A 6551-nucleotide genomic window follows, 5' to 3' on the forward strand; every position below is an offset into this window, starting at 1 on the left:
CAAGCCGGCCGGCCGGAGGACGTACGACGCGGAGTTGGTCGCTTCCCTCTTTTTGTCTCGCGTGAGAGCAGGGAAATGGGAACGAAAAGCGGTGCAGGGGAGAAGGAATTACCTGCGACTCCGGTGTGTTCCAGATTTTCGACGGCGCCGTCATGACGTCGTGAGGATGGAAGAACGAGGTAGCTCTCACCTCTCAGATCCGATCTCGTGATTTGCTTATGAGAAATAATCGGCAGTACTACTTATTATGAGGATGTTTAGAGGGAGATTAGAAAATTATGGCGCAATACAAGACCAAAGTTTGGTGGGAAGTTACAAAATAATTGAAGGTTAGCGGCATGGTTTTTTAGGTGGAAGGGGGAAAATACCTCTTTGTACGCGCTTAATTATTTACTTGGACTGTATTTATTTTAAGTGATCGTTCATAATAATGGAATGATTTGGAACAAAATTGGAATATATTTGCATCTGAAAATATTATTACTCCGTACTAAAATTTGTTCGTAAAAGGCTATGTCGCTAACTGGTCGAGATAGATGTCTACGTCGTTGCCAATCGAACATGCCGGTTGTGATGACGGGGATAGTATGCAGTCCACACAAGACCAACTATCGAGGCGAGCCGAGGGTAATGGAGGTGGTGTGCGTTACACTCATCGACAGAAACCTCATGTCATCCTGCCACCATTTACACATCTCATCTATTTAACCTACACCCCAACAATAACACTACCCGTGGCTATAGGTAATATGGCAGAAAAAATTTGAGGCCGCACGACGATTTTTGGAGTGAGTCGGAGAGGAGCAGGAAGAAGTAGGGCCAGCACTTCAAGAAAAAGAAGAAGATCTCCTAGCGCGCCGCGACCGGATCAACAAAGTGCAAACACGCTTTTGCCGATTCCTCATCGACGACGAATTAAGAGGATTCCGAGGAGGTCGACGTGGCCAGATCAAGGAAGTGCCAAGAGGTCGTATCCATTGGCGGATCGAGGAAGGCCGGATCTTGGAAGCGGTAACACACTCTCGCATATTCCTCATCGACGGCGAATTCAAAGCATTCAGAGGAGGTCGCGCGGATGGAGCCCATCAATGTGTCGTATCCTCTGGCTAATCGACATAGTGCGGATCAAGGAAGCGCCAAGATGCCATCGCCGCTGTCGGATCCAAGAGCCATGGCCCAGGTGGTCCATGTGAAGGCCTGCCATGAGTATGGAATATTATTGCAATATCTTTCTTAATTGCAACATTAGTGGGTTGTTGCGATATGCTCTAGATATTGCCACACATACACAACTTGTCGCAGTAAAAAATAGTTATTGCAACACAGTGAAATTGAGGCAAAAGATATGCACTATTACAACCAATATGTGTTTTGTTGCAATAGGTGGCCAATTTTTGCCACAATGTTTGTGTATGTCGCAACGTGACACAGTTGTTGCAATATGTATATGAATATTACCATGGATATATATTTTGTTGTGAGACCTAGTCTCTACCGCAACAAAATGACTAACTAGCGCAACAAAATTTGGTTGTCGCATTATCGTGGCCATATTGCAACATCCATGCATATTGTTGCAATATACGACCTATATAGCAACAAAACATGTGCTTATCCCCACAAAACTGAAATTGGTGGAAATATTTCATTTTATTGCAACGAAATGTGGTTGTAGCAATAAAAATTGTTGCAATAGACCAGATTTCCTGTAGTGGGACTTGCCCCACGTACATTTTCTGAAATTTCAAAATGAATCTCAAAGGCTCATGTGGAATTGGACAGAGTGCGTTTTGGAGCCTGGTATATTGGAAAATGAAAAATGATATTTAGGCGTTTCAAAAAATTATGGTTTTGGGTATGCGGGTGCATATTTATATTATCTACAGATCTGCGAAGTTTCACATCGAAATATTAAGAATTTTGGGCTAAAAAAAGAAGACAGATGTGTGGCTCTAAAAAACATGTTTTCACCCCCAGATTTGTTTTTTGAAGATAATTCCTTTGTTTGTAAACTGTTTTGGCAGCGGATGCATAGTTTCTTCACTCTTAAAGTAAAAAAAAAACATAGCTTCAACTGTTCCCATGAAAAATATGGCAAGAAAATTTAAACGAGATTAAATACAAATGTTTAGAAGTCTATATATATTTTTGGAGAAAGAAGCCAGAAGATTTCTACAAATGTTACAAAGTAGAATTTACTATTTGTGCTTTCAATCTTGTAGTTTATTTTCTGACTATTTAAGTATTTAGGTACATTTTTTTTAGTACTAACAAAATTTAGACACATTTGTAGGTACTTAATTTAATTCTTCTTCATGTATAATCAGCACATGAACAAATCAAGCCAACTGTATAGATTTGACTGGATAATAACATATGCGTGTATCCACATACATACACATTGTCCCTTCTTATTCACGTACTACTATAGTTTTCAATGGACACTAGGCGGACAAACCTTAGATATACGTACATTCAACGAGAGGAAATTAATAGGCGCTTGTGTAGCTCCCGATCACATCACCGCCATGGCAGCCGTCGTAGTTGGCCAGGTCAAGACTATGGGGCTTACCACCTTGTGCTTGCCGTCGGTCCACACGAGTGCGGAGTGCGCCTCCGTCTGGGAACTTTTGCTGGCTGCTGACTTTATCAGCGAGAATGTGACCGTGTACTCCAGATTTTGGTGCTCCTCGTCGAACACCAGTTTGGAGGGATTCACGATGGCACTCCAACCAATAGGTGAAGCGAGATAGCTGAAGGTGTACACGGCATTGACGTTGCTCCCGACGTTGCGCACGACGCGGCGCTGCGTGACCTTCTCGTCGTACGACTTGAACGCCACCGAGAAGGCCGGGTAGTTGTGGTCACCCACGGCGATGGCCTGGCGCTTTGAGCAGATGTCCATCACCGGAGGGCCTCCAGTGAAGATGGCTATTATCGGGGGCGTGTACCCTAGAGAACAAAGGAAGGAGATGTAGTGGTCTTCGTCGGCGGCGTACACCATCCCTGGGTCGAGGGCGCGGTTGGGGTCGACATGGCCGGCCCCTATCTGGAACGGCCCTGCCGCCTTGCCGGTGGACATGTCGGTGATGACGCCGCCGGTGTTGTCCACATTGTAGGCCGTGGTCATCATCGCTGACTTGATCGCCGCTGGGCTCCATCCGGGCCTGGCCACCTTGAGTAGAGCTGCGATGCCGCTCACCTGTGGGGTGGCCATGGATGTACCGGAGATGATGTTGAACTTGACACGCCTCGCGTCCATGGCGAGTTGCGAGGGTGAGACTACGCCCGTCCACGCGGCAAGGATTTGGATGCCCGGCGCGATGATGTCGGGCTTAAGGATCTCCGGCGCCACACGGTTCGGCCCTCGGCCGGACATGGATGCGAGCCTCGGGGAAGGTGGATTTACCACTCCCGTGACGGTGCTGAAGTAGGAGATGCTCGCCATTGGGTTTGGAGTCTGGGAGTACTTTGCTATCTCCACGGCATCCGCGTTCGTGACCGAAACGGCCGGGAGGAGGTGGGCATCGGCCCTGGTATACTCGCCCTCATCTGCACTGCTTGCGATTATGGCACCAACCCCACCAGCTTGCTTGACAGCCAATCCTTGCGCTGCACCTCCAGCGGCGCACAAGACAATCTTGCCCTTGACCTTGCTGGGCTCAAGTTTCCCAGCTTCGCACCCATCTGAGCCGGCATCACCGCTGTAGACTAGCGGTTCCACTGTATCGGGGCCGGAGTAAAGCGAGTAGCCAGTGTAGATCTTCTTGTTGCCGAGAACGACGGTTGCCCTGAACTCACGGTTCATGGTCGACGCGCCCACTGTACACATCCAGGGGGCAAGGTTTTTGACGGTGGCCTTGTCAGGGCCATAGTTCCCGGCGGAGGTGGACACAAATATGCTTTCACGAACGGCCCTAAACGAAGCGGCCATCACGGGATCACAGAGCAGACATGTAGGTGTACCGCGTACACTAATAGAGATGGAAAGGACGTCCACCCTGTCGGCGATCGCTAGACGTGCTAGACGTGCACCCGCCGCCGCATACATTGTATGAGGCAATGCGCGCACCCGAGGCTGTACCCTTGGCCGTGCCCTGCCCAAAGCCGAAGAGGTTAGCATTCGGGACAGGGGCACCGGCGGCGATGGAGGCACAGTGCGTGCCATGTCCTTCCACATCGAGTGGTGATCTGGATGCCATAGCTAACTGTCCTTGCTGGAAGAACTTGGCCCCTACGAGCTTGTTGTTGCAGTATTCAGTGGCATTGAAATCGGGGGTGGACACACAGCCCCCTCGGAAGGTTCGTGGAGGAGGCGTCATCGACGGGTCGGCGGCGAAGGACGCGCGGTCCTTAGGGTAGATGCCGGTGTCTATGACGCCGATCACAATGTCCGTGGCGCTGTTCGACTCCATCATGAGCGGCGAGGACGGTGTGAGGCCGAGGAATGAAGAGGACAGCGTGGTGTGGAGCTCGTACAACCTGTCAGGGATGACGGCGAGGACGGAGGGCTGGGCCTCCAGGTGCGCCGCCTGGCGCGCCGTGAGACGTGCCGCGAAGCCCGTCATGGCGTGCGCGTAAGAGTAGAGGATGCTGGGCGCTGGCGCGTTCATGCCCGTGGGGAGAGTGTCGCGGAGGAAGGAGGTGTAGCCGCGGGTGAGGCGGGCTGTGTTTCGCGTCGCGCGCGGCGAGTGGGAATACGCGACGTGCACCAGGTAGGTCGAGATGGCCTCGCCGTCTTGTGCTAGTTCGACGTGCTCTGCGGGCATCGCCGCGACCTCGGCGATCAGGCAGCACAACAGGACAACTGCAAATAGTTTGCGGTTGCCCATTACTGTGGTTCCTTTGAGCTCTAGTACGAGGAGGGATTGTGTGATCTTCTTGTACATGCATGAGACCGCTTAAACCGGGAGACGAGGTGCCGTATATATATAGGGGTACAGGCAAAACTAAGAGTTTAGTTTGTATTCGCTAATGAGTAGGAGTACTCTACTATTTCGTTATTACCCACTTTCTTGTGCGATGATTATTGGGAAATTTGCACGCAGGTTCCATCCAGGACCATGTGTACGATCTGTCATTTTCGACTTTTAATGACTACAGTGTCTGAAAAAGGTTGTCTGTACTACCTTGCTATCGTGTGCCAGACGAAAATCAATGTCCAACAATGGAGGCTCATAAGTTTCGCGGACACGGTGTCAAACCAAACAACAACACCAAACTACTTTCAAAATTAGATTACATCATGATTTTGCCCCATCTTGTTTTTTTTTCGTAAAATCTACCGACGTATTGATAATCATCAATTCAATAGTAGTATAAAATGCTCTAAAGATTTAAAAAAACACAAATAGATTCTTGAACCACCTAGCGAAGACTACATGCACTAGAGCGAACCAAAGGCGCGCCGTCTCGCCCCACCCTAACTGGAGCTAGTGAAAACTTGTTATAGTAAGCTTGTTTCTAGGCAATGTGGCGGTCAAATTTCAGGCGGCATGAATGATGCATGTAAAATGCATACATGAACTTTGCACTTTATTGCAATATATTACCACTTATTTGTATCTTATATAATGTTAATGCTCATGTTTTATGATATTTTAGTGCATTTTCTAAACAATCCTCTCTCCTCCGGTTCTAATTATGTTTGGAAGAAAACGTCTCTTTTTAATGTTTTTGACATTACAAGAGCTACATGACTCCAAAAAGAGCAAGTCAGGGGCCACGGTACAGAAATTTTGAGACAAACAAAATGAGCTAAAGTGGGCCACAAGAAGCTCAACAGGCCGGGAAAGAGGGCAGGTGGCGCGCCCACCCCCTTTGGGCGCGCCACCTGGGTCGTTTCCTACCTCATCCGTTTGATTCAACTCAATCTTCCGGCCATCGATTTGTTTTGACCTAAAAACCACTATACATACTACCTAAGGGGTTTCTCCGAGGCTACCGTGGCGGAGATAAAAAACACATAAACTAAGAGCCAGCAGTCCGCCGCCGGCGGAGATCGGAGGGGAGAAACGCTGCGGGAATCGCCTCCGGTGGACTCCACCCCCCTCCGGTGAAGGCATCAGCACCATCTTCATCATCTTCGTCATCATCTACAACACACCATCTTCATCTACCCATTGTAATCTCTTGGCAAACATGATGTGTGAGGCAATCAATCATTTTCCCATGATCTTTTGTACCTCTATGTCTTTGTTTGAGTAGTGCAGGGGAATTGAACTGTGGTGATCCCCTGCACTTGGAGGTTATCAACGAATTCAATTCTTAGCGGGACCAACAAAAACCTTGTGGAAACACCGAAATATATGGTGGGATGATGTCTAAATTTTTTGCGGCGCATTTATTCACCGCAAATAAAACCACGATGGTGATTATCAAAGCATCGTGCCATTCACCACCGGGACTAAGACTTGTGTTGTCCAAAACATCGACCAGATATGGGGGGAATTTTTTGTAGTGTGGGCAACTATTATTAGAGCCAAATACCTAGATGCCGACGGTCTCTTCTTTGGAACGGTCCACGGGCCCCGCCTTTCTGTAGAAACCTT

The 6551-nt window shown here is 48.5% G+C and overlaps 1 pseudogene; it reads right to left on the reverse strand.

Annotated features, from left to right (window-relative positions):
* Positions 1-2276: 2276 nt before the first annotated feature.
* Positions 2277-4888, reverse strand: LOC124665710 (annotated as a pseudogene).
* Between the last annotated feature and the right edge of the window lie 1663 nt (positions 4889-6551).

This window comes from Lolium rigidum, chromosome 6 (genome assembly GCF_022539505.1).
Source record: "Lolium rigidum isolate FL_2022 chromosome 6, APGP_CSIRO_Lrig_0.1, whole genome shotgun sequence".
In the NCBI taxonomy this organism is placed as follows: Eukaryota; Viridiplantae; Streptophyta; class Magnoliopsida; order Poales; family Poaceae; genus Lolium; species Lolium rigidum.